The sequence below is a fragment of the Carassius carassius genome, chromosome 6, assembly GCF_963082965.1.
Source record: "Carassius carassius chromosome 6, fCarCar2.1, whole genome shotgun sequence".
In the NCBI taxonomy this organism is placed as follows: Eukaryota; Metazoa; Chordata; class Actinopteri; order Cypriniformes; family Cyprinidae; genus Carassius; species Carassius carassius.
Genome location: NC_081760.1, coordinates 28,493,856 through 28,504,327, shown reverse-complemented (window position 1 = coordinate 28,504,327; position 10,472 = coordinate 28,493,856). Strand labels below are relative to the sequence as shown.

Sequence of the window (10,472 nt, the reverse complement as noted above, 5' to 3'; positions counted from 1 at the left end):
AGCCCGCCTCATTTCTTCCTGAGCTTCACGAAGAGGTGGCGAAGGCTTGGAACGCTCCATATTCAGCGCAAACTCGTTCGTCTGTCTCACTAGCATTCTCCACACTGATGATGCTAAAAACAGGAACTACCAGTCACTTCCGCCGGTGGAACAGGCGATAGCGACGCACCTTTGTCCGCCCTCTGCTGGATGGCGGCAAAAGCGGTGTTGCCATCTAAAGCCTGCTGTGTGACGCTGCGGCTGCACTACTCGCGATGGCTGCTTCATCGAAGCGCAGGTGTACGAGTTCCGCTGTGGCGCCGCTGTTTCAGTTCCAGGAATTGTGACTGTCTCAGCGTTTTCTGCAACGCGCAAGCCTGCACAGTTGCCCGCTTGCCTGCACACAAAAGCCGTTATCACAACAGCTTCAGCAACGCAGCTCGAGACCCCCGTTCTCGCTCTACCGGCCGTCGCCCCGCGCCGCGGGGACCGCGGCAGAGGATTACGGTGAGGCCGGGAGCCCGAAGCCATCCTAGGAAAGCCATCTATGCATGCTGCATGACGCTGCGTCGGCACTACACACGATGGCTGCTTCATCGAAGCGCCAGTGTACGAGTTCCGCTGTGGCCGGGCTCTCACCTAAGCGCGCCGCTGTTTCAGTTCCAGAGATTGTGACTGTTTCAGCGTCTTTTGCAATGCGCAAGCCTGTACAGTTGCCCGCTTGCCTGCACACAAAAACTGTTATCACGGCTACCCAGATATTTCCCGAAAAAGGTGTAATTTCTGGTGTCCCGGCCACGGCCGATGGTGCTATAAATGTAGTGACGATGCCCACTGCTCAGTGCCCATCTCCACATATAAGCACAGCCCTTCACACAGGGCTCGCGCCCATAAAAGCGACTCAAGTCGATCACGCGCACTACATAGTAGACGTGCCCACTCCTCAGTGCCCACAATCACTATGTCACACGCGTCATGTGGTTTCTGTAAAAACGAAACCCGTGCACGTTCGTCCGGCCACGGCCGATGGTGCTATAAATGTAGTGACGATGCCCACTCCTCAGTGCCCATCTCCACATGTAAGCACAGCCCTGCACACAGGGCCTGCGCCCATAAAAGCGACTCAGGTCGATCGCGCACACTGCATAGTAAGCGTGCCCACCCCTCAGTGCCCACAATTACTATGTCACACGCGTCATGTGGTTTCTGTAAAAACAAAACCCGTGCACGCTCGTCCGGCCACGGCCGATGGTGCTATAAATGCAGTGACGATGCCCACTCCTCAGTGCCCATCTCCACATGTAAGCACAGCCCTGTACACAGGGCTCGCGCACATAAGATCGACACAGATCGGTCGAGCGCGCCGCATAGTAAACATGCCCACTCCCCAGTGCCCACATACACTATGTCACATACGGCGCGTGGCTTCTGTAAAAACGAGGCCCGTGCACGTACGCTCTGCACAGGCAGACAGCGAGTTGAAAGTGGTAAATGTGCACATATGCAGCCCACAGTTACTCGCAGACATATCGAGTCCCACGGGACCTGCTCAGCCTTCCCCCAGTCGGTTAGCGCCGGGACGGGGTCGAGGAGGAGTGATCTGCCCACTGTGATCAGCGCACTCCCCGCTTCAAATGCGCAGCACACCCGAGCGCCGCTGTTGCCCGGTCAACGGAGCGCGCTTCGCATCCAGCCCTTAGCCATTCATGCAAATGCATGGTCAGCGCTTCCAGGGGTTTCGGATTGGGTGCTAGGCATTATAAAGAGAGGCTACTTGCTACAGTTTTTTCGACGCCCTCCGCGCTTTTCAGCGCGCGTCGAAACTACGGTCAAAAAAGAAGTAGCACACATACTTCGGGCCGAAATATCAAAACTGTTGAGCAAAGGCTCAAGCTCAAAGCGAGGGGGGGCTGTACAGCAGATACTTTCTGGTGCCCAAGAGAGACGGGGGTCTCAGGCCCATACTGGATCTAAGACAGCTGAACAAGGCATTGATGAAACGCAGTTTCAAAATGCTTACGACCAGGAAACTCCTCGCGCAGATTCGCAGAGGGGACTGGTTCATGTCAATAGATCTGAGGGACGCGTATTTTCAAATACAGATAGCGTCAAACCACAGGCGATATTTGAGATTCGCCTTCGAGGGCCAGGCATACCAGTTTACAGTCCTCTGTGGCTCCTCGTACGTTTACGAGGTGCATGGATGCAGAACCAGTCAGTCGTCCAAATAATCCAGCACTCGCATGCCTCTGAGTCTGAGAGGAGCGAGCGCTGGATTATTTGGACGACTGACTGGTTCTGGCCCGATCACGAGCGGAGCTCGTGGACCACAGGGCCGTTTTACTCAATCACCTCGAGAAGCTCGGCCTCAGTGTCAATTGGGCGAAGAGTTCGCTGAACCCCAGTCAGACGATTCTGTTTCTGGGTATAGTTCTGAATTCGTGTTCCATGACGGCGCGGATGTCACCACAGCGCGTGATGGGCATTCAGCGTGCAGCGAGTTCTTTCCGCTGCGGCGCGACCGTGTCGCTCAAACACTGTCAGAAGATGCTGGGCCTCATGGCCTCAGCATCTCCGGCTCTGCAGCTGGGCCTGCTCCGCATGCGCCCCCTGCAGTTCTGGCTGAAGACGCGGGTGCCACGCAGAGCGTGGGCGTCTGGCCGGCTGCATCTCAAGGTCAATCAGAGCTGTGTCACAGCTCTGGCACCTTGGACAGCGAACGGCTGGTACCGATCAGGTGTAAGCCTGGGGACTTCCCCGAATGTGAAGATGGTGTCGACGGACGCCTCCACTTCGGGATGGGGAGTGCTGCTCGAGGGCAGACCATCCTTTGGCCTATGGTCAGAACGGGAAAAGCTCCATCATATCAACTGTCTGGAAATGCTGGCAGTGGAGAACGCGCTGATGCGCTTTTTTCCCCAAATCAAGGATCACCACGTCTTAGTCCGTTCGGGCAACATGTCTGTGGTGTCCTACATAAATCGCCAGGGCGGTCTCGGGTCCTGAAACCTGTACAGGCTAGCGGAACGCCTCCTGGTTTGGGCTCAGCACGACGTGCGTTCGCTGAGGGCAGTGCATGTGCCTGGGCTACAGAATCTGGGTCCAGTCAGGCTGTCCAGAGGCAATGTTCCTGCGGGCGAATGGTCTCTACACCCGCAAACAGTCCGGCTGTTATGGGAGAGATTTGGCAGGGCGGAGGTGGACCTCTTCGCGTCCCACGAAAACACTCACTGCCCTGCGTTCTTTTCCAAGAACGAAAGCGCGCTGTCACGGGAATGGCCGTGCTGCCCGCCTTATGCTTTCCCTCCCGTCTCCCTCCTTCTGCAGGTGATAGAATGGGTGAGAGAAACGAGATGTTCAATACTGCTTGTAGCACCTCTTTGGAAGAACCAACCATGGTTCCCAGATTTGATGCAGTTAGCAGATGTCGCCCTGTGGCCAGTACCGTTGAGGAGGGACCTCCTCTCGCAGGCCAGGGGCTCGATTTGGCACCCTCAACCGGAGTTGTGGTCCCTCCATGTGTGGGCGCTCAACGGTTACCTGCTGATCTCGCAGTGGGAGTGCTGAATACCATCACTCAGGCTAGAGCTCCGTTGACACGACGTCTGTATGCCTCGAAATGGTCGGTGTTCTCCAGCTGGTGCACAGCTCGAGGATATTCACCCCTTAGTTGTGAGGTGACGGAGGTTCTCTCCTTCCTACAGGAGCTGTTGGATAAGGGCAGAGCCCCATCCACGCTCAAAGTTTATGTGGCGGCCATCGCAGTGTTTTCTGAAACAGCGCTCGGTCAGTCAATAGGAAGGAATGATTTGGTCATCCTGTTCCTCAGAGGAGCTAGGAGGCTGAATCCTCCCAGACCTCCGTCAGTCCCTGTGTGGGACCTCGCGGCGGTTTTGGAGGCCATGAAGGGTCCCCCTTTTGAGCCTATCCAATCGGTTAGCCTTCAGCATCTGTCGTTCAAGACAGTATTCTTGTTGGCTCTCGCTTCGGTGAAGCGTGTGGGTGATTTGCACGCGCTCTCGGTGAGCCAGTCGTGCTTGGAGTTTGGGCCTAATGTCTCAAGGGTCATACTCAAACCTAGGCACGGTTATGTGCCGAAATCCCTCAACACGCCGTTTCGGGCTCAGGTTATTGCCCTGTCTGCCCTGCCGGTGTCAGGAGAGGATAGAGACTCGAGTCTTCTTTGCCCTGTCAGGGTTTTAAGAGCTTATGTGTCTCGCTCTACTGCTGCTTTTCGGCAGATGGAGCAGCTGTTTGCCCCGTTCGGTGGACGTTCCAAGGGAATGGCTGTTTCGAGACAGACTCTATCCTGATGGATAGTTGACGCCATAGCGTTAGCTTACGCGTCCAGGGGCCTTCAGTGCCTGTTGGGCATCAGAGCACACTCCACAAGAGGCGTCGCCTCGCCGTGGGCGTGGTATACTGGGATCTCCTTGCAGGATATATGTATGGCGGCAGGTTGGGCCTCGCCGTCTACATTTATCGGGTTCTATAACCTGGAGGTTCCTGCCTTGCAAGCAAGGCTGCTGTCGGTATAGTCGAATCAGGGCCCTGAGGGGAATTCTGAGTTCATGAGCACTATGCGCTGCCGACTGTTATATGGGCAGTATTGCGTAAGACCCGCATTGCCACATTGGTCAGGCTTTGCCTCGGCTGTGTGATGTCATATTGCCGCATCTACGGATGCTGCTAGATATGAGACGGAGGGCTTTCCCCCTTTTCTGTCCTGGACTCTCTGTGAGTCCCTCAGGTGACTGTGCACTGTAAATCCTGGGCGTTGCTTCAGGTTTATTGGTGTGTGATCCCTGCGCGCACGGCGTTTTGCATTGGGTTCCCGTAGCGTCTTAGCTAAGACGCAGTACGAGAGAGCTCTCGTAAGAGAACGTACTCGCTTACTAAACGTAACCTTGGTTCTCTCTAGAAGAGCGAACGAGTACTGCGTTCTCTGCCGTGCGCACGATTCACTCTGGTTCGTTCGGCGATGAAATAAATCAGGTGAGTCAGCCTTTTCGAGCTCCTTTTATAGGTTGGGCCACACCTGTTTCGGCGGGAAGTGGCAAGAAGGGCGCGAAGCGCCCTTATTGGTCTGATGTTGCATCAGCCCGCGCTCGATAGGCTGTGCAGTTGCCGCAGAACAAGCCAATGAGCGAACAAGCCGTCTCGCCTATGGCTGTGTACTGCTGCAAATGCGCTTTACAAAAATACAAAATTAAGGATAATTTTTTGCTTCAGTATTTCGTGAAAAGAGACTTTTTCCCGTAGCGTCTTAGCTAAGATGCAGTACTCGTTCGCTCTTCTAGAGAGAACCGAGGTTACGTTTAGTAACCGAGTACGTTTTATCATTATGGTTAGTTAGTTACTTGTTGTACTGTGATGTATAGAGCTCATCTTTTTAACATTTTTTTGACAACGTTCTTGAGGTTTGTGTGTCTGGTCTAGTGTATGTTCAACCACTTATGCTTATTTTCTGGATAGTTTTGTAATTTGTATTACAAACAAAGACAGTGTTGTCTGCTTACTAGAGTAATTGAGACTTTTAAGGTCATCATTTGTAAACAAACATAAATTTGATAACGTGGTGACTTTTTAAACTTAAATGTTTTGTTCCAGGAAACAGAAAAAAATGATTACCTCAACAACAGCAATTGTTGTTTCAGCTGCTGTGACAACAATTTTTGTATTAGCAAAATAAGAAAATCAGCATTGCACGAAGAAGCAAATTTACTATGGCTCAACAAAGTATCTTTATTGAGCAGAACTAAAAATCTATTGTTCATAAAACTCAAAAGTCTCACTGCATTAAGTTGCCTTACTTTTTTAAGTATTCTCAACAGTTTATTTTTTAAAGGATACTATTGTACTAGCAAACAACACAGTGTTAACAAAAATGAATGAAAATAATGATTTTACTTATATTAAAATTAAATATATTAAATATATTAGTCACCTTCCATTCCTGAAGCTGCTTTACCGCAAGGGCTTATCTGCTGAATTACAGTCAGAACTGGCCTGCTGCGATAAGGGAAAGACACTGGAATAGTTCATTAATTTCTCAATCCGCCTCGACAACCTACGATGCTCCTCACAACAGTCACATGCACTATCACCCATCTCTGCAGCCATGCCAGACCCTGTACTTTGTAGTTACTCGTCTATTTTTGGAGGAAAGAGAGCAAAGGATAAGGAACCTTTACTTTATGCCTCTACTCCGGGTTGCTAGGTCATCTGAGAGCCAACTGCCCTACTAGCCCGGCCTCCAAAGATACCACCACGGTGAGTTCTAACCCATATACTCTTGAAGTACCTATCTCCTTGACCACTAATGAAGTTACGGTACGACAAGGGCTTAATTAGACTGTGGTGCAGCGGGAAATTTTATTGATTAGTTTTGCCAACACTCGTAACCTTCCTCTTCCATGTGAATCCCGACTGGTGGTGGCAGCGCAAGATGGATGCCCTCTGGGCACAGGACTGATCAAATTTAGAACCCTATCAAAGGAATGCTTGCACTTTCAACCCCGTGTCAGAAACTCCATTCCTTCCTCACATTCGGAAGAGTTGAGCATATCAGATCTCCCTGTCGAATACCAAGATCTCACAGAGGCATTCAGCCAGTAAAAGGCTTTTCAACTCACCACATCGATCCAGTGACTATAAACCTGCTTCCTGGAGTGATGCCTACGAAAGATAGAGTGTTTCCCCTATCACAACCAGAGTCTGAGGCAATGAAGGGCATACATTGAGGAGAAATTGGCTAAGGGGTTCATTAGACCATCCACCTCTCTAGTGTAAGCAGGATTTTTATTTGTGAAAAAGAAAGATTGAGGCCTGCTGCCCTGCATTGATGACCAAAGTTTGAATGATGTCACAGTCAAGTTTCGTTACAATCAAGTATTTCACCAAGCTCTCAGTGCCTACAATCTGATCTGTATCCGGGAGGGAGATGAGTGGAAGACAGCCTTCTCAACCACATCCAGGCACTACAAATACTGGGTTATGCTGTTCAGGCTTTCCAACAGTCCGTTTGTCTTCAAGGCCTACTGTACATCAACGATGTGTTCCGTGATATGCTCAATTGCTGGGTCATTGTTTACATTGACGACATACTTATCTACTCTGGTTCCCTGGAAATGCACGTTCCACACGTTTGAGCAGTTCTACAATGTCTAATGGATCACCAGCTGTATGCAAAAAGTATGGTGGCCGAGAGAGCTCAGCGCGCTGCAATTTAAGAAAACACATGCAAATTGAAAAAACACCAGCAAATAAAAAAAACATCTTCATCAATTTGACAACACAAGTGTTGCAAATCATCACAACACATGCATATATAGAAATGCGCTGCAAATCCATCACAACACATGCATATAAAGAAACGCGCTGCAAATCCATCACAACACATGCATATAAAGAAACGCGCTGCAAATCCTTCACAACACATGCAAATTAAGAAACGCTGCAAATCCTGCTGTAAATAGCGCTGACCACAATGAAAATGTTTCAAGGAGACCCCAAAAAATGTCGAACCCGGCTGGGATTTGCATTTGGGAGTTGTTGGTGAACTGAAGGTGAGTTTTTTTTTTTAAAACACCCTGATTGCATGATTCCTTTATCTTTTGGATATTATTAGCCTAAATAAGCTGAATAATTACATGATTACATGTAAAACGTTACTTAAGTTGGCTAACTTTAATATCCTCAGCTAAATATAATTTCAAGGATAATGAAAATAAATTTTTCAGAGAATGTCTAATATGGCGAGAAGTTTCACTCTCACTACACTTCCGGCTTCTGAACTGGTTGCAGTTCAACTCTGATTCCATATGAGGGCGCTCACAGGACGAGTGCAGAATGAATAGAGGTCAATGGCGGTATACCCCTCAAAATCCACTTTTCTCAGTAAATAATTTTTTGTCTAGTAATTTGAATGTTGTATTCGAAAGCAGATGCAAAGAAATTACACATTGCTGGGTGTTAGATTTTTTAGAGTCACTTATTTGCTTTAAAAAGTATTTTAAAATGTCAATGACGTCATACACATCGTACGACCAGAGATACTGCTTTACGGCAATCCTTCAGTCACTTTGGTGCTTTCAGAGAATGTCTATGGTGCTTTCCAGAGCCGTTGAAAAATTTATTATTTAACATATCTGGTTATTTCGTGCTCTGCACTTTCTTTTGGACATTAGCCAACTTGGCATTTGGCCAACTTTCCCTCCCACGTGAACCACCGCAAATTCAGGTAGGCTTTGACAATTAACACAGTCCACATGGGTTACCTTTTTTCGTCCTTGGGAAATGAGAAATAGGACAACCCTTTTCCTTTTTAAATTTTTATTGATATTTAGCACTATTTAGCATGACATTTGTTTGTGTTTTTTTTAAGGTCGCAATATTATACCATATGTATCCGGTATTTCTTAACAAGAATAACTCAACAAGTACTCAAATTCAATTTATTTTCCGTGTAAATTTCACAGTACATACATAACAATAGGCAGATAAAAGTGCCAGCAACCAAAAAAAAATTGCTGCGTTGAAAAGAAAAACTTTCTGATTCTGATTCGGATGCCATCAAGCGGTATCTCTGGTCGTAATCATTCCTTCACTGACCAATCAGCGTTCATTAGCAGAATGCTAGTGTGTTATGGGCAACAACAACTCAGCCTGTAAGAAATCAAAAGGACATAAGTACTCGTTCATTCAACTTTCGACCTATAACCCATGTTGAACTTGCTAAACCTACAATCAGATCTGAGATTTCTCAAGGGCAATCGGGTGAAAGGAACAAATTTGGCCATCTAGCCCCATAGACTCCCATTCATTTTGCACTCATGGCGATCGCCCCCAGTGAAACTCTGGTGGAACTTCAACCAAAATTTGATACAATAGGACTTAATAGAGAGTGGGAGGGCTCTCCGTAGACGGGCTCTGGTTCCATAAAACACAAGTGTCCTTCCTGTAGAGCTGTAATCGGGCCATAAAAGTTAAGCAATATTATACCATAGAGTCACTAAGTACTTGTCGAGCCCGACAAGTACATTTTGTACATTTTGATTGACAGCTTTTTAAAAGCCAGAACCCGTTTACAGCCCGACATTATTCAAATGTGAGCACATGTAGCTGGTTCAAATATTACAAAATATGAATATTGTTAATGAGTTCCATCAAAACTTATATATTTTTTTGTGCTTCATACTTTTGTTTGGAGTTATTATAGGGCATAATGTACATAATTAATTCTAGTGGGAACCGTTCATGGAGAATATTGTCTTATATGGGGCACATATTGGTGACGCACATGATAACCTCGTGCGATTGGCCTACAGCGCCATCTTTAGAAGCACATATGCTGCTGACAGGGTCGGTTGTGCTTTCTCACGCTCTTCAAAAGAGAGCGCTGGTAAGGACATTCCTCCAAGTGTAAATGATGTCATCGATTAATTTCATTAGATAAATAATGTTTAAGTGTAATGTAAGACCGTGATGTCATCAAATGTAAAGCAATTTATTGCATTTTGAACATTTTACCGAGATTGGTTTTGCTTACTAGCGTTCTCCATGCTATACGGGCAGACTGAAGGGGAGAGAGGTGTATCCCAAAAAAGTTTAATTGTGCTCTGTGTGTTTCTGCAGGTATGTTCGTTGTTTATTGTGTTCATACATTGAGAAAAGTTTGAAATGTGTTTATGAAGTTTATATGAGTTTGATAAATCCAAAAAATAGTGAGGTCTGTATTCAAACTTTATTTGGTCAAATTTATATATATTTGTGTGTGTGTGTGTGTGTGTGTGTGTGTGTGTGTGTGTGTGTGTGTGTGTGTAAAATGTCATTTTTGACATTTTTCCCCATTTAATTTATTCACTGTTGCAAATTAGCGGTGAGGAATCTTTATTTTAGATTATTTCATATGCCATATAATGATGACATGTATTTTGTGATTTATTTAATTTATCTTTTTTGATGTCTTATGTTTTGTAACTGTTAATTGAGTAAATTAAGATCTTGAGAAGCACATAAGCTACTGACGGGGTCGGTTGGGCTTTCTCTCGCTCTTCAAGTGAGAGCGCTGCTTTCTCCATGCTATGCGGGCAGACTGAAGGGAAGAGAGGTGTATCCCAAAAAAGTTTAATTGTGCTCTGTGTGTTTCTGCAGACCTGCTTTTTGTAGAATAAAACATCCTGAGACCTCCTCCAGCCGCATTGTCTTCATTAAGAACAACAAAACACAACCAGAGTAAACCTGTTACACACACACACACACACACTATTTTGCCTTATGTCAAGAATGAGTCATTTATACATGTTTTAACATAATTTATTCAGAACTAACATAGACTAGACCACTTGGAAGTTGGAATAAAGAAATAAAATAAGTCCTCTGTGACATCTTAACATCTCATCACTCTAAACAGAGTCTTTTTTTAACAAATTAAATTAAGATAAATTTTAAGATGGGTATTTGGCAATAAAGAAATTAAGATAAAGGCTCCG

At 46.7% G+C, this 10,472-nt stretch overlaps 1 long non-coding RNA gene across 1 annotated transcript; it reads left to right on the top strand.

Annotated features, from left to right (window-relative positions):
- Nucleotides 1-9,164: 9,164 nt before the first annotated feature.
- LOC132141956 (uncharacterized) lies at nt 9,165-10,171 on the top strand. Its single transcript, XR_009433977.1, has 2 exons — nt 9,165-9,573; nt 10,091-10,171. It is a non-coding gene; the product is annotated as an uncharacterized LOC132141956 (long non-coding RNA).
- The last annotated feature ends 301 nt before the right edge of the window (nt 10,172-10,472 follow it).